Source organism: Chiloscyllium plagiosum, unplaced genomic scaffold (assembly GCF_037043375.1).
Source record: "Chiloscyllium plagiosum isolate Xiang-an unplaced genomic scaffold, Cpla_swu_hap1 HiC_scaffold_14, whole genome shotgun sequence".
Lineage (NCBI taxonomy): Eukaryota > Metazoa > Chordata > Chondrichthyes > Orectolobiformes > Hemiscylliidae > Chiloscyllium > Chiloscyllium plagiosum.
Genome location: NW_028270152.1, coordinates 58,074,132 through 58,092,166, shown reverse-complemented (window position 1 = coordinate 58,092,166; position 18,035 = coordinate 58,074,132). Strand labels below are relative to the sequence as shown.

The 18,035-nt window shown below is 42.3% G+C and overlaps 1 protein-coding gene across 7 annotated transcripts in view; it reads left to right on the top strand.

Moving 5' to 3' along the window:
• The window catches only part of LOC122559093 (contactin-4-like), a 2,514,776-nt gene that overhangs the window by 349,788 nt on the left and 2,146,953 nt on the right, over positions 1–18,035 (top strand). For all 7 annotated transcript variants that reach the window (XM_087994461.1, XM_087994471.1, XM_087994472.1 and 4 more), the window contains one exon: positions 13,120–13,215. The gene's annotated coding sequence lies outside the window, so the exon portion shown is untranslated. The remainder of the gene's footprint in view (positions 1–13,119; positions 13,216–18,035) is intronic.

The following is an 18,035-nucleotide window of genomic DNA, read 5'->3' as shown; positions in this document are numbered from 1 at the left end:
CTCATTAATATTCAACTCTGCCAAGCAAGTTCAGTGTCGGGAAATCTTGAGTCAGAAGCCAGAGCAAGGACCTGGTGGATTCAACTCATTATGTGCTCTGGTTGAGCTCCATCTTCCTAACTAGGCACCAATGTTTCAGGGAACACACTGAAGACACACTACGTCATCAGCCATTGGCATCCAACATGTGCAACCTCTAAGAACCCTCATGACACATTTCTGATCCACTTACAGAATGTGTTTACACTTAAATGCTGCTCTGACAATGTAATGCTGCAACAAAGACATACACCTGTGTGTTCAAGTACACATACTCAGTTCGTGAGCTGGACAAGACTGCATCTCGAGCCTGCTCACTTGCTCTCATTGTGCTCACTCACCCTCATTGCGCTCGCTCACTCTGAGCATTCCTGGATTCTCACAGCATCTCTGCCTTGCATTGCCTTGCCACACCGTTTTTGCATTTTGCACCCTCAGCCAGAGACACCAGACTCAGATTATTGCAGGCCCCAGTCAAGCCAAAGGAGATACCCTTCACTCAGAGTCAGGATCCTCTCCAGGTAAGGGATGAAGAGTTGAATGATGGGCAGCCAAGCCCCTGTCTTCACTCTTGTGGGCAGTTTACCTCATGAAATGAGGGATGGCCAGCTATCGTGGGAGGTGTCTGATCCAATGTGTGGGCAGCACCGAGGACATGCGGGGTTAACAGTGTCAAGGGTCGAGGTGGGTCATAGTGCGTCGGGAAGATGTAGCAGACAGTGATGAAATTGATGCTGCATGATCCTTGTGGAAAGTATCTTCAGTAGCAGACAAAGGGTGAGTGAGAGGTAGCAGAGAAAAAGTGGTGAAACTTACCAAGTGAGATGGACGTTGATTTTTTTTCTGCAGTGTTGGGCATTCCTCCACATTACTGATACTATTTTACTCAAATAGCAACCTTGGACCACCCTGACATGGTTTGGGAACTTAGCCTCCATTCCTGGATCCTGCAGGAGTTGGATGTCAAGAGGATTATCAGACCTGCAAAACAGGGCACTGACTTACCCCCATTTGTCATGTTTGAAGCAATTGTCAGGAACTGTGCAGAACAGCAGAAGACTGGCAGTGCTTGTCTAGATGTTCTACAGGCTTGGAAAGATGCTGCAAGCCCAAGAGATGCCAGTGAGCTTTGGGGTATCTGCTGAGTGCTGAATTGTTCCAGGAATGGAATCTCCTAAAGTGGGGCTGAACACAAACTCAAGAAATGCCATGGTGTCGTGGTAAATACTTGATGAAGCAAGTTTGGTAAGACTTGGTGAAGGAACTTGTTACGTCTCACAGCAACAAATCCTCTGAAGAACGCCATCCATGTTGAACTTAGCAAAGACAAATGGAATATTCAGCCCAAAGCCTTTTGGATGTCATTGCCTGATCATTGCCTAGGATTAGGATCGAAGAAACAGTCCAAGCTGCCTTAGACAAACAACGAAGTTTTCTGTAATATTTCACAAAACTTTGGCGGAAGAGTACATCCCAGTGAAATCTGAGCTTCCAGCAGACTTTATAAAGTTTTGTGATGTTTTGCTAAACCTATGTAAACAGTTTTTCTCCACTGTGACTATTGTTCCCAATCTTGATACCAGGAGAATGTGAAGTAGATGGGAGTGTAAAGGGGCCTGGAAGCAGAAAATGGGTAAAACACCAGCCCCCATGCTCTGGCTCAAACATTACCCTGAGGGACTGCTGCAGTACTGCCTTGGAGATGATCGACCTTAAACAACAGAACTTTGCACAAGATGTGATTCCAGCCTCTGACAACTCCTGACCTCAGCGTCGACACGATGAGAGATCCTCTCAAACTGGTGTAGTGGCCTCCCATGGTGATCTCCTGGCTTGGCGAAGTGGCCTCCTGGCCTGGCATGGTGTGGTGGTCCCCTGTTGTGGCTTCCGGGCTTAGCATGGCAACCCCCTAGGCATAGTGTTTACTTGGCCTAGTGGGGTGGTCCTCCAGCAGTGTATGGCAGTCTCTCAGCCTGGCATGGCCTCAGTGTTGTCTCCTGGTTTCGAGGTGATTCCAGAGCAATCTCCCCTAATGAGTCTTGAGGTGAAGCCAAGGTCCAGTGCGGACTGGAGGCTAGTTGCCACCGTGGTCTGGACTGGAAGACCGTTGTTCTGAACTTTTATTTCTATGATGCTGAAATTTTTATTTCTCTTCTTTTCAAGATCTTGTAACTGAAGAGACTGTAACTAGGTATCTTTGTACATACGATGCCACTGTGTGTGGTGACGTATAAACGTTTCACTGTAGTAATTTGAGTCCAATTCAGTTCATTTCAACTAATGGAGTGTGATTTCCCTCTTTTTCAGACTCTTTAATGCCACAATCTGTCAAATGCACCCTCATCACTCTCACACTCCTTTTCAAAGTCAGCTTTTCTGGTATTTGTTGGACAAAGGCTTCAATGAGGACAGGAGTCAAGTGGTCTGACAGAACCAGAGCTGAGCATTGTTAAGCAGATTAGTGCAGTGGAAGTGCCAAATGTCAGCATTGCCACTACACCTTTCATCATTCTGCTAATGTTTCAGAATTGACTGATGAGATAGTAATGAGTAGAATTAATTTGCCTTGTATAGTGTTCAGCACATATGTTGGCAATTTTCTATATTGCATGATGGATGATAAGATGTTATGAGGGTGCATTACCTTTACAGTATGCAGTACCTACAGCTATTTCTTACAAAAATGTTGAGTTAATCAATTGAAGACTGGCATCTATCTTGGCACCTCAAGAAGAGGTCATGTCAGATCATCCACCTGGCACTTCTGGCTGCTAAGCATTGCAATGGTCTGCCTTGTCGCTTTGCCAGACTTTCACATCATCAGAATCCTCCTATCGTTCATTGTTTAATCATCTGTTACTATTCACCGCTGGATGTATAGCTCTCCAGAGCTTTGATCTAATTCATGACTTGTGGGATCATTTAGCACTGTTTATCATATGTAGCTTCTTGTTGTTTGACAGGCCTACCTTGCATTGTAGCTTGACCTCATTGTAGGTCTTGCTCCTGGAATCTTGCTCACTGTCTTCTTTGAACCAAAGTTGATGTCCTGGCTTGTTAGCATTGATAGTGTGAGGGACATATTATGTGGCTGAAATTACAGGTTGTGGTTGAATGTAATTTTGCTACTCGTGGGAGCTTAAATGCCTCTGACATGGTCTTGGATAATTGTAAAATAGTTTACCCCTCTGCCCCGGGTATTATTGGTGTGCTGATAAATGTGTTGGACATGTTAACATTTCCAGGGATTGAGGTGAAAGATTTCTTTGTTTCTTATTTGTGTTCTCTTACTGCAAATGAATGTTGCAAAGCTGGATCTGTACTGTTTTTGAAGATTCATTTGTTATCTTTAGCGTTATGTCCACAATGACAGAAATGTTTGCTCTTTATTCCATTTTTTGATTATGTTATTTGTTCTTTAACAAACCAAAGAAATCAATTACTTGTTGGTTTGTTCCCAGTTGAGATCATTTGGGAAATGTTGTCTCCTGGCAAGATTGAGGTGGCCCCATTTTGCAGTTTAGATTTGTATTGTTCCCAGAAAATGCTAAATGAAAATATTCAACTTTTCACATTATATGAGATGTGATAAATAACATAATTCAGAATATTGTAACTTTGTGGAATCTTAATGAATTTCTTAATTTCATTTGGATTTTTAAAATTAATCCTCAGTTCCTCAGCCTCTGGCACTTTTGGGAGTTATAAGTAAGAAATAGTGGAATCGTTTAATGTGTCAGATCTGTTTGACCTTTTGCCCATTTAGGGATGAGAAAGAATTGCTTGCATATTTTTAATGCACTTTTGTTCCATCTGCAGAGATATTTCTGAATGTTGAGACTGCTCATGCAAACTAATATAGTTATTAAATAGCTGTAGGAAATACAATGAAGCCTCTTGTTACATTATATTTACAGCTTGTAGAGCAAATTGAGTTGACTTGCAGTCCCTACAACACTATTACTCGGGGAGAACATCTCGGTCGAGGCAAATCTTTTTATTTTTTATCAGTAAATTGGAGGCAGCATTAACACTGATACAGAATTGAACTGTTAAAGGCTAAATTCCTTTCTACAAAATTAGCAGTCATTTAAATCGAGGCTTCATAGAATTGGTCAATATTGATTTGGAAGAAGACTATTCATAAATATTGGAATATTATCCAACTCTGAAGTTTACAGGTTCTATATTTATGGTGTGATAGGATTAACCTTATCATATAATTAGATGAACTGCAACCTGAGCTGATTATTGACCTGAGGAAGCTGACAAAACAGGACTCTTGAAAATAGTCACTTTTCTCTGTTTCTGATAGAATGTTAGTGGAAATGCCAATTTTATAGAACCAAATTACCTGATATTAAATATAATAACTTTGATTAACTGTAAGGAATCAGCAAATCAAGTAAACTGGGAGTCAGCTACTTAAATTGATTGTTGGGTCACATCCCCTGGGTGTTGATTAGGGGGGATTCAGCAATGGTAGTTCCATTGAAAATAAAGAGCAGATGGTTACATCCTTTGGTCAAGTAATTAACACTGAAATCTTGTAACCACACAAGTCTTTGTGTCCAAATTACCCACTACCATTTCCAAGAACAGGCACATTCAGCAGAGACTCTCCACTTGAGAGATATTGTACTGACCGAGACTTTGGGTGTAAGGACCTGCTCCTGGAATCTTGCTCACTGTCTTCTTTGAACCAAAGTTGATGTCCTGGCTTGTTAACATTGATAGTGTGAGGGACATCTTGTACATGGTACAAATCTTTAAAGTATTGTTAAATGTGAGGAGAATGGCAATCAATCTCAAGTGAACATTGACGAGCTGTTGACATGGCCAGACTTGCAGGTGGTGTTGTCCTTGCCTTCTCCACTGTAATAGGTTAGGTGATGTTATCAGTGGAGCTTTGGTGAGTAACTACAATTACTCTTGATGATAGTACACGCTGTTGTTAGTGTGGGTCAGTGGTGAAGGCAGTGATTGTTGAAGCTGATGGTTTGGGATTGAGTCCATTAAACTGCTTTGATCTGGGTAGTGTCAAGCTTTTGCAGTATTGTTGGAGCTGAGCTCATCCCAGTCAATGAAGAGTATTCCATCACATTTCTAACTTGTGCCTGGCAGGTAGTGGGCATGCACTGGAGAGACAGCTGGTGAATTACTAGTCCAAGGATTTTTCGACTCTGAATTGCACTTGTGGCCACAGCATTTATATAATTGGTCCAGTTCAATTTTTGGTCCAATAGTAATCCCCGGGGTGTTGATTAGGGGGGTATTCAGCAACGGTAGTTCCATTGAAAATAAAGAGCAGATGGTTACATCCTCTCTTGTTGGAGATGGCCATTGCCTGACACCTGCAAAGCATAAACGCTACTCAACATTTATCAAGCAAGTCTGGATGTTGGCCAGATTGTGATGATACAATGGCTTGAAAAAGTGTATTTTGTTCTGGTTTTAGTTATGAAGAAAGTTTGAGACAGAGGTGCTGAGCGGGCTGCTTAAAGGCAATAAAAAGCTAATGAGGACTTGGGTTTTTTTTTTGAAACTCCAATCAATAGAAGTAACCTGAATGGATGGGGTCAAGCTCTCACAAAGCCAGCATTTTTAGTTTTAGCTTTCATCAGTTGCTGGGGTCTTGTAGTGGATATGGAAGCTTTTATTCCTCTTTGTGTTACAGCTAAAAGCTGGGGTTCTCTTCCTGCTGCTGGAATTGCATGTGAGACAGTCTATTTTACTGAATTTGCCTTTGCCAAGGTTGTGCTTGTGGGATGTAAGCATACTGGAACAGTTAATTCGTGGTAGGTAATACATATTATTTGTTAAGCATTTCAATAGAGTTACAGTCTTTTGTTTTTATTTTGTTTGTGGTTTAACTGTAGTATGAAAATCAAGTATGTCTGACTTGAAGTCAAGTAGTTTGACAATCACATTGCATCTGGAACGCAACATCTTACAATTAGCTTTAAAAAAAGAAAACATTAGGGTCTAGACTATCTTCTCAATATATTTTGAGGGCGTTCGGTCTGCTCCATGACAAAATGCTGGCACATATGCACATGGACTACTTTAGTTTCTGAGGAGTTCATGAATTGTGCTGAACATTGTGCAATCATCAGCAACAATGCCCACCTTGGTCATGATGGAGGGAAGGTAATTGATGAAGTTACCAGAGATGGTTGGGTCCACGAAAATAGGCTGAGTCACTCTTGCAGTGATGTCCTTGGATAAAGGTTATAGATTTCCAACCACAATCAACCTCTACAATAAGCAGAAAGCTTTTCCCCTTGATTCCAGTCGCCTCAATACCTGTTTGGTCTCTTTAATGCTAAACTCATTGAAAAGTTGCCTTGATGCTCAAGGCAGTCAATCCTATCTCAAGTCTGGAGTTGAGCTCTGTCGTCTATGTTTGGCTAATCATTTAAATGAGCTAAGGAGGTGATTGGCCCTGGCAGAACCCACACTGATTGTCAGTGAACAAATTATTCCTTTTCAAATGCCATTTAATAGCAGCGTCACTTTTCTGCTGACTGAGAGAAAACTGAAAGGAAGATGAGAGGGCACGTTTTTAAGGTGAGAAGAGACAAATTTAAAAAGACATGAGGGACAAATGTTTGGCACAGAGGGTGGTTCACATGTGGAGTGAACTTCCTGTGGAAGAGGCAGATGTGGGCACAGTTACGACATTTAGAAGACACTTAGACAAGTACATGAATATGAAAAGTTTGGAGGGAAATAGGCAGGAGCAGACAGATGGGACTAGTTTAATTTGAGATTATGTTCAGCATGGAGAGGTTGGACTGATGGGTCTGTTTCTGTGCTGTATGACTCCATAACTCTATGACAATAAACAACGTGGTTGGATTTGTCCTGTTTTTAGTGAACCAGACATACCTTGTCAGTTATCCACATTGTAGCAATTATCAGACAAAGCATTCTTACTACCCTTTGTGAAACCGGATACCCTCAGATCCTAAGGGTTCTTTATGGCATAGAGGAAGTATACTTGGGTTCAAGTCCCACCTGCTTCAGAGTTGTGTCATATCATGTCTGAACAGGCTGATTAAAAATATCTACCCCGAGATCCTTGAAAGCCCCATAACCAAAAGTTTAAACTATATTTGTGAAACTTTTCATTCAAATACTCTCTCTGTGAGAAGTATTGCAATGTCATCACAATGCATTTCGAATCATAGAAAGAGAAATGTAAAAGCAGAGCTGATGTTTTCAAAGCCACCGTTTCAGAAAAGGAGTCCTGCAGGTTGATAAATGGGTCGCAGCACCAGAGAAGTGTTTGAGACCGGGGATGGATAGAACATGTTCAGGGAATTTCAGGCTCATCAGCTTGAGAGTGGAAATAGGAAAAATGACAAAATTAACGTAGAAGGAGAAAATAAAAAAAAATCTAGAATCTAAAATTGTAATCATGAAGATTCAACATAAAACTAAAGGAAGTCTTTCCTTGATGAAGTGAATTATTGAAGAAGGTAAAAAAAAAGACAAGGATAATTCATGGGCTAGAATTTACCTGAATTCTACAATGTCTTTGATAAGGTACTACATAAAGACGTATGAATAAGGTCACAGCATGTAGTGTGGAGAACAAATAGTAGAATATATAGTTAGGTGGTTGCGAGAAAGAAACTGGAAATTAGGAGGTAAGGGGTAATTATTCAAAGCAGCAGAATGTTAATGAGATTGGTAAGGTACACAGATGAAGGAAAATGGTTAATTAAGGAGTGCATGTAAAGAGAGACGGCTGGGACACTGGGCAAGTAGTTGGATATATGGGATGCTGAATTCTGTAAATAAACCTATTATTAAGAAAAGAAAGTGCCGACTTTCATATTTCACCATCTGTCTTGGGATCCAATTAGCACATAAGGTTGAAAATAGTGTCCCATAAAGACAAGTGTTGGGACCATGGTTGTTCACAATCCATATTAACAACTGTATTTGGGAATCAAAGGCAACTTAAAAACTTGGATTCTTTCCTTGATGGATAGAATTGAAAAATAATGTTATGCTTAAATTAGGTTAGATTACTTACAGTGTGGAAACTGGCCCTTCGGCGACCCGCCGAAGCGTAACCCACCCATTCCCCTATATTTACCTCTCTGCCCGACACTACGGGCAATTTAGCATGGCCAATTCACCTGACCTGCACATCTTTGGACTGTGGGAGGAAACCGGAGCACCCGGAGGAAACCCACGCAGACGGGAGAATGTGCAAACTCCACACAGTCAGTCGCCTGAGGCAGGAATTGAACTCGGGTCTCTGGCGCTGTGAGGCAGCAGTGCTAACCACTGTGCCACCGTGCCGCCCAGCCTGCCTCAAATCTTGGTTTGACCACACTTGGAATATTATGTAGTGTTCTGTTTGTTGTATTACAGCAAGTGTTATGGCCCACACGTGACCCCCTCAAAATATTTTAAGAAGGTAGCCTAGCCCTAAGTTTTTTTAATTGTAAGGCAAATGTGAAGTGCTATATTCCAGATACAATTTGACTGGTCAATCTACTCAATGTTTCCCCAGCAGAATTTATTCAAACAGTGCTTAGCACTGCTGCCTCACAGCGCCAGAGACCTGGGTTCAATTCCCATCTCAAGCAACTGACTGTGTGGAGTTTGCACATTCTCCCTGTTTCCTCCGACAGTCCAAAAATGTGCAGGTTAGGTGAATGCTAAATTGCCCGTAGTGTTAGGTGAAGGGGTTAATGTGGGGGAGTGGGTCTGGGTGGGTTGCGCTTCGGTGGGTTGGTGTGGACTTGTTGGGCTGAAGGGCCTGTTTCCACACTGTAAGTAATCTAAATAATATTTAATATATAATAAAAGAAATAAGAACTCAGAACAATTAACTCTATTGGGAAACTTAACAGAATAATAGTTACAGTTACTATTACTAATTAACTTTCCAATGTAGTAACATCCTATAGATGCACCCCTTGGCAAAAAGATAAAGCCAGAAACAGATTATCTTACATATAATCCAGCTGCAGCGAGAGAGAGAAAAAAAGTATCAAGTGAAAACTGAGAGAGTTGCAGCCAGGAGACATTTATTGCAGCTTCCTTCCCTGTTGAGATTCCAACAGCAAATGGTTAAAGCTAATTCTGAAAAAAAGTAGAAATCCTGGTAAATGAGAATGGGTAACATCCATTCAGGCTGCTTCTACTGTTCCAACTTGCAAAAAAAAAAACAAAGGTCTCACAAGCTGTTTATGTTACCACAGACTGCTTGCTCCCTCTCATTCAATCTCTCTCTTGAAAGAAACCAGGACACGATACACCCCTCAAAGCTACAGCAATGTCACACAAGGATATCAAAGTGCTTGACAATGTACAAAATAAGATTTGTAAGGGTGACTGCAGAATTGAAAGATACACCTATACATCAAAAATGAACGTGCTTGAAACTGTAGACTGAAGGGTGACCGAAGCACTTGACAAAAATGCATTTTCACTTATGCGCTTTAAAAAAAGATTAAAGGCCATTAATATGATCAAAACACCAAGAAATTCAATAGAGAACTTAAAGAAGGTGATGAAAATGTTGAATGTATTGTCATTGGATGCAATTCATGCAAAACATTTAAATAAGCAGATAAAGAAGGGCATACAGGGATATAGATCGACAGACAAGAGTGGGCCGAAAGGTACCTTTTGGGCAAAATGGCCTGCATCTGTGTTGTATGTAAATCAGTGGAAAGACAGTCAGAGATATGTATGTTCAAGGGTCATTTGAAGAACTGACTTTGACGTTAAAAGTACATTGAGGGTATTTTGAAATTAAGCTGGGCTGGGGGGAGTCCAGAACAAGAGGGCGTAGGTTTCGGTTGAGAGGGGAAAGAGGAGCAACTTTTTCACGTTGACGGTGGTGCCTATATGGAGTGACCTCCCAGAAGAAATGGTAGAGGCTGGTACAATTAGAACATTTAGAAGGTATCTGGATGGGTATGCAACTTGGAATAGTTTAGAGGGATAAAGTGCCCCAGTATGATGACAAACACTGCTGGAGTAGGTAGGATTTGAACCCAGGCTTTCTGAATGAGAGAGAGAGAGAGACACTACCATCCTGACACATTGTAATAAAACCAGAAGAACGCCAATCAAACCTTCGATCCTGCTGTGCATTTAATAAGATCATGGCCTATCTGATTACTTCACATTTTCACCTCCCACCAGTAACCGTTCACTTGCTTGCTTATCAAGAATTCAACAACTTCTGCCTCAAAATAAATATTCAAAGACTCTGCTTCTGTTGCCTTTTGAAGTGTTCCAAAAACTGCCAGCATTCTGAGAGAGAAATAAATATCCTTAACTGTGTACGAACTTGGCAATCCTTTATTTTAATCGGTGCCCCTAGGTACAAGATTCTTCCATAAAAGTAAACGTCATTTCTGAGGGTCTTGTTGCACAGTGGTAATGTCCTTACCTCCGAGCTATGGGGCCCAGGTGTAAGTTCCATCTGCTCCAAATGTATTTCTTAACAGAGATGAATATAAAATGTGACCTTGAGATGGGATTCTTGTGGTGCAGTGGTAATTTCCCTTACCTCTGAACCTGGAGTGCTGTGTTCATGTACCACCTGCTTTCGGTGTGGAGTAGCATCTCTGAGTTGGTTGATTTAAAAAAAAATAGAATATAATATCCTTTATTGTCACGTATACTCCAGTGTAGAAGGACAGTGAAAAGTTTTTACACTATCTGTCTCTTAGGGCACCATCTTAGGTACAAGTACCTAGGTCCAAATCTTGGATACAAAAGAGGAACGAATAGTGGTTGAATTACTTTACAGAGTTTACAAAATAAGTTACAAACAAGACATTGTTAAAGAATTGTTATTACAGTCAGGTAAAAAGAAATTCAAATAAACATCAAAGTGTAACAGCTCAGCGCAGGACTTCTGCAGATGGTCTGAATAGTTGTGCTAGAGCCCACTCCAACAGCCATTCCCTCTGCACTCCAAACCTCCAGTCTGCTCCATACCAGCACCTTAACTGCTCCAGGGTAACTTCCAGGACTGCCTCCCCTGTGCTGACCTCCATCTAGGAATCACTGGCCATACGCCGCTCCTGGACTCACTTAGACGCGTTGTTCCGGGGCTCACTCCCAGATTCCTGCTCTGGGACTCACTATCCGCGTGCTGTTCCGCGACACACTGCCCGCATGCTGTTCTGGGACTCACTGTCCGTGCGCTGCTCTGGGACTCGCTCCCCGCGCACTGCTCTGGGACTCACTGTCCACGTGCTGTTCCGGGATTCACTGTCCATGTGCTGCTCTGGGACTCACTGTCCACACGCTGCTCTGGAACTCACTGTCTGCGCAATTCTCCGGGACTCACTGTCTGTGTAGTGCTCTGGAGCTCACTGCCTTCATGCTGTTCCAGGTCTCGCTGCTCGCACCCTGCTCTGGTACTCACTGTCCACGCGCTGGTCCAGGATGCACTGTCTGCGCAGTGCTCCGAAGCTCACTGTCTGCACAGTGCTCTGAAGCTCACTGTCTGCACAGTGCTCTGAGGCTCACTGTCTGCACAGTGCTCCGGGGCTCACTGTTCACACGCTGTTCCAGGACTCGCTGTCCGTGTGCTGTTCCGGGACTCACTGTCTGCATGCTGCTCCAGGACTCGCTGCCTGCGCACTGCTCGGCATTCACTGTCCGCGCACTGCTCTGGGACTCACTGTCCACGTGCTGTTCTGGGATTCACTGTCCGTGTGCTGCTCTGGGACTCACTGTCCACGTGCTGCTCTGGGACTCACTGTCTGCGCAATTCTCCGGGTCTCACTGTCTCCGCAGTGCTCTGGAGCTCACTACCTTCACGCTGTTCCAGGACTTGCTGCTCGCACCCTGCTCCAGTACTCACTGTCCACACGCTGGTCCAGGGTGCACTGTCTGTGCAATGCTCTGAAGCTCACTGTCTTTGCAGTGCTCTGGGGCTCACTGTCCACGCGCTGCTCCAAGACTCGCTGTCCAATCGCTGCTCCAAGACTCGCTGTCCAAACGCTGCTCCAGGACTCACTGTCTGCGCAGTGCTCCGGAGCTCACTGCCTTCATGCTGCTCCAGGACTCGCTGCTCACACCCTGCTCCGGTACTCACTGTCCATGCGCTGGTCCAGGATGCACTGCCCGCACTATGCTTCAGGGCTCACTGCCCACGTGCTGCTTTGGGACACACCGACCGCGTGCTGCTCCAGGACTTGCTATCCACACATTACTCCGGGACCCACAGTCTGCGCACTTTTCCGGGACTCGCCATATTTGCACTGATTAGAGGCTTGCTGCACCTCAAGGATTCATTTCCGGTGCTAATGGAGATAAAAAAGGAAAAAAAAGAGAAAGAACGAAAGAAAGATTATGAAAAAGAACAGGTGGAATAGAGGACCTCTGGCAGAAGGGTCTTACTCTGCCACCATCTTGTCCATTGACAATATTACTTCCGAAACCTTATCCTGCTGTTACTCCATTTTAAAGAAAAGAAACATCATTTCTGCAATCCACTCTACGAGATCTCAGATTCTTCTGTTTCAGACAAATTGCCTGTTACTCCCCTAAACTCCAGCAGATACGAGCTGAACCTGTCCAATCTTTCCTCCTCAGACTCCTTGCCCGTTCCAGGTGTTAGCTTAGTGGACCTTCTTTAGCCCTAAAATTGAGTTATGTTATCTAAAGCTGCATCAAAGTCTTGTTACTATTTTGAAATAAAGCTGTGATGCTTTTTGTGTCGATTTAATTAATCATGATGTGATAGTTATTGTGTGAAAGTTGTAAAATGTATCAATGAGTCATTTGTTCCTCTTCTAATTCTATATCTGAGCTAAGTCAAGCTTGAGCTCATTGATGGACGCAGTACAATGATGGTGCTGATTTTTTTCAATTGTGGAAAACTTTTCTTTAATTTGAGTCCATTATGACAGGCATTTTGAATCTATTCTGGCATCGCTTAAAAGCCCCTTGATTTGAATATCCTGATCCTGTTGCATTGTTGGGTTAAAATTAGATAAGTGAATAAAACATTTTGTGCAAATATTTGTCTAATAGTTTCTTGACCATCGATTAAGAATGATGTGTTTGTTCTTTGCTTAACAGAGAAAACCTTTTAGCGAAGAGACCTGTATCTTTGCTACAAAAGACTAAATAGAGGAAATATTGAACTCTTCAAAGAACCATTGTGAAGGCTGATTGGTAAGTAATTTGCTGAGCACTTAAAATTGCTTGATAGATTAATGCTAATTTGTTTTTTTTTACACACCAGGAAGACAGTAGGCCTGTCGGGTTTCAATTGTTGATGCTCTGAAAGCTTATTATGTTGGCTGTGGATTGTGGTCGAATTGGCTTCACAATAAAATTATTGTTCGTAATTCACAGTGGAATGAAGTGTATCAGTAAAGCTCAATGCAATAAAAATCATTATAATACCTTTTGTAAAGCAGACATAAGTTGGAGATGCTTTGGTCCTTGGAAATGTAAATGCCCTTGTTTTCTATTAACATCTGATACAGAGCATTTGTTACTTCCTTTGGTGTGTATTATTAAATTTGAACCCAATAAATTGATCTTCATTTCTTTCCCCAAAGAGAGTTTCAAATTTCTCAATCTATTTAAAGCCATAATATATATGACACAATTTTGTTTCAGAGATTCTCAAACAGCAGTCCTCTTGACACTCCAGGGCTCTGCCTTCATTGTACTGTTTACATATCCCCAGTACTTCTCTTTCAAGCTCCAGGATCTGAGAGAATGCACAGGATAGTTCATTGATTATCGTATACAAAGCTCAGTTATAAAGTTTGATTTGGCTTGTTTGTGCTGTGATGTACTTTTATTTTTGCATTGTGGTCAAGTGGTGCCTCTAATGGTTAAGAATGATGGGAAGATAAGGTGTGGGGCAGTTGAAAAGGGATGGATAGCTTGTGAATAAGTTCTAAATGGATAGTGTGAGTGTAAAGTTTGTCACCGTGTTTTCTTATTCCTTCCTCATTTGCCTGTCCTCATTTCTCATGATGTAACTGGTGGCTAGGGCTGTTCTCTTGATGTCAATGGATGCACCTCACTGCAGCACCCATCACAAATCTTGCCATACTTGCAGTACTGCTGTGCCAATTTCTGCCAATACTGGCCCTCATTACATCTCGGGCAGCAGCAAAGTTGCTGCGATATGATGTCTGCCTTCTCACATTTTGTGTAGAAAGATGCCTTCATAAAAGTGTGTACATTTTCAGCTGTGCTTTCAGTGAATAGCCCTTGTTGCACAGTAGCTACCCTTTGGATTGCTGTGATAGCTCAATTGTATTCTGTGTTGGGCAGTGTAGTCTGATCAGAGCATCATGACTGCTGGCTGACTTGATCCTGAAATTGACCTGCTTGAATCTTTGCCCCATTGTATACACTGAAGCAATAGGATCCCTTTCTGTACCATTAACTTGTAGTAAGACAGTGCAATGTACATGTACTCAGTAATACTCTAAACTTTGGTGAGACTGCAGTTCTTACAGAACTACATACTCATACACTGCCTGCTGGTTTTCAATCAGAGACTCCAGAGTGTAGTTATCTCTTTGCTTACAGACCATCAGTGATTTTGCTAATGCAGCACAGTGGAAAGAAAACTCTACGATGTTCCAAATATCTCCAGCCTGAGGTGGAAAGGAAAAATAATTAACATTGTAGTTGCAGTTGTAGCAGATAGGTCATCCTTTGTGAAAAGTAGGCATGTTACACATGTGGTCCAGAGTGGAGAATAGTTAGGGGCAGGAATGACCTTCTGCTGAGAGCCCATCTCCTCTTTGTCCTCTCTTTTTGCAGCAGTTTGTCATGTTCTCCCTGCCTCTTTTTATTTTCCAAGTTTTACTGTAGTCTCCAGGAATGCCCGTTTTGCACAAGTACCTCTGAGCAACTGATTTACAGTCTATTTGCGTTCTGTATTTTACATTCTTAAGCTTTGCTTGTTCCACTTCGTTTTCAAGTATAAATTTGTAACCTGGCAAGAAAGCACTCACCTCATTATAGAATATGCTCAAGGAATGTTACCATTGTACAAGACATTGCCAAGGCCTCATGTGGAGTACTGCACACAATTCTGGTCGCCCTGCTATAGGAAGGATGTGATTCAATTGGAAAGGGTGTAAAAAAGATTTACAAGGATGTTGCAAAGACTGGAAGGTTTAAGTTATGAGGGGAGGCTTGACAGGCTGGGAGTTTGCTTCCCTGGAGCATAAAAGGCTGAGGGTGATCTTATAGAGATTGATAAAATTATGAAGGTCATAGATATGTTGAATAGCCAAGGTCATTGCCCCAGGGTAGGGGAGTCCAAAGTAGGTTTCAGGTAAGAGGGGCTGAAAATGTGTTGCTGGAAAAGTGCAGCAGGTCAGGCAGCATCCAAGGAGCAGGAGAATCGACGTTTCGGGCATGAGTCCTTCTTCAGGAAGGAGGGCTTCAGGAATGAGCCCTTCTTTCCTGAAGAAGCGCTCATGCCCGAAACGTCGATTCTCCTGCTCCTTGGATGCTGCCTGACCTGCTGCACTTTTCCAGCAACACATTTTCAGCTCTGATCTCCAGCATCTGCAGTCCTCATTTTCTCCTTCAGGTGAGAGGGGAAAACTTTAACAGAGAACTTAGAGGCAACTTCTTCAAACACAGGATGGTGCATATGTGAAACAAGCTGCCAGAGGAAGTGGTAGTGGCAGATAGAATTACAACATTTAAAAGATATTTAGGCAGGAAAGGTTTAGAGGGATATGGACCAAATGCTGGCAAATGGAACAACTTCATTTTGGGAAACCTGGTTGGCATGGACAAGTAGGGCTGAAGGGCCTGTTTCTGTGCCAAATGACTGTTAATCAGCAAAAAGCCCTCAAACACCTGTACATCTCCCTTTGGAGACACTTGCCACTTGGGACAATTGCAAAAATTGCCAACACTTGTACAATTGTAGCAACAGCGAGATGAACTGAACCAGCATTGACAGAGTTGAGACAGCACTGGTGGATCCTTCCTGTTGCTGAGTATAGGCTCAGTTATGTGAAGTAGTGAAAGGGATTTGTTTAGAACATGGAGCTCCAAAATAGCTTCAAATCAGTGTTGCATGCTGATAAATATTGTGACTTGCGTATTCTGCATCTTTTTACGAGATATTCCCTGGACACCCGTCTCATGATTGCAGTCATATGACATTCGGTAGTCTTCGAACCACAATGTGTCTTCATGTTAAAGAACCTGATTGGGACCTAAAAGGAACTCAGAACCCACCTCAAAAATGAGCACCACATGACCTGCTTTCTTGCTTAAAATAAAACAAAGAACTGTGGATGCTGGAGATGATCTTTCATTTAGGGAACCTGTAGCCCTGTTCCTGTCATAATTTCAGCACAACCAACCAATTCTCACCCACGCTTAGTCCTGTTATGATATTACATGGATAGCTTTTAGCACAGTTTACCCACTCTCTGCTATTCTTCACTCTCAAGATCACATATTCAGTTTTCCTTTTGTCCTGGCCTACTACAATCCTGATGAAAGGCTTATGATCCAAAACATCGACTCTCCTGCTCCTCGGATGCTGCCTGACCTGCTTTTCTTTTTCAGCACCACACTCTTCGACTACTATAAATACGGGTGGCATGGTGGCTAGGTGGTTAGCACTGCTGCCTCACATCACCAGAGACCCAGGTTCAATTCCAGCCTTGGTCAACTGTGTGATGTTTACCCATTCTCCCCGTGTCTGTGTGGGTTTCCTCCGGGTGCTCCAGTTTCCTCCCATAATCCAAAGAAGTGCAGGTTATGTGAATCAGCCATGCTGTATTGCCCATAGTGTTCAGAAATGTGTAGGTTAGGTGCATTAGTCAGGGTAAATTTAGAGTAATAGGGGAATGGGCTTGGTTGGGATACTCTTCGGAGGGTTGGTGTGCTCTTGGAGGCGGAAGAGCTTGTTTCCACACTGTAGGGATTCTACGGTTCTAGGAATCCCCTTATCTGTCTACCCTACCATGTCTCTCTGACTGAACTCTGTCTCCACCTATCAACTCAACTTCCCCATTCCCCCTAATCTGGGGGTCTTCAGCATAAATACCACTTTTTACCAGCTGTTATCAGTTCTGATGAAGAGTCACTGGGCTTGAAATGTTAACTCTCCTATTTCTCCACAGATAGTGCCAGGCCTGCTCAGTTTTTCCAGTAATTTCTGTTTTGCTACTTTCTCAACTTGTGGCTTTGTTTGCCTGGAGTACTGTATGTAAGTTGTAATCATATGATCACAGTCCGTTCAATAGCATCTGAGTTTTGTGAATCCTTAACATTGTCATTTGAGCTTTTAACATGATTAAAAATAAAATGCCCAATGAAATTCCAATCCTGGGAATGTGATATATATTAATACGGATCTTTGGAAAATGAATGTAAATTGGGGAAAAATGTAGCAATTTTGATATTGAGGAATACAGCACTGGTGCAAAAAGATAGCAGTAAAATATATCGGCCAGGAAATTCTATGGGTAAGAAGTAAGGAACAGGAAAGGACAAAAGAATCTTTTGACAGTTGCTAAGAGATGTTGGCAATGATCTGAAGGAATGATGATCACTAATGATCTGAAGAAAATTTTATCTATTTGTTCAGGGATGTGGACTTATCCTTAATTGGCATTCAAGGTGGCAATTTCTTGAATCACTGTAGTCCATGTGTTGTAGGTACACCCATAGTGCTTTTAGAAAAGGGCTATATTAAACAGGATATTAATTGACAACAGTGAAGAAACAGCAATATAGTTCTTAGTCAGGATAGTGTGTGGCTAGGAAGAGGTACTTACAGGTTTTAGTATTTCTATGCCTCTGCTGTCCTGGTATTTCTTGGTAATGGAGGACATGAGTTTCAAAGGTGCTGTCCAAAGAGCTTTGGGTAGTTGCTAGGATGATTAAATAAAACACCGGGGAGCACAAAGCAGAAATTACATGTTGCTAAAAGGAAATTTTAATTTTCATGCACTTTGAGAAGCAGAGTAACTCAAATCGTA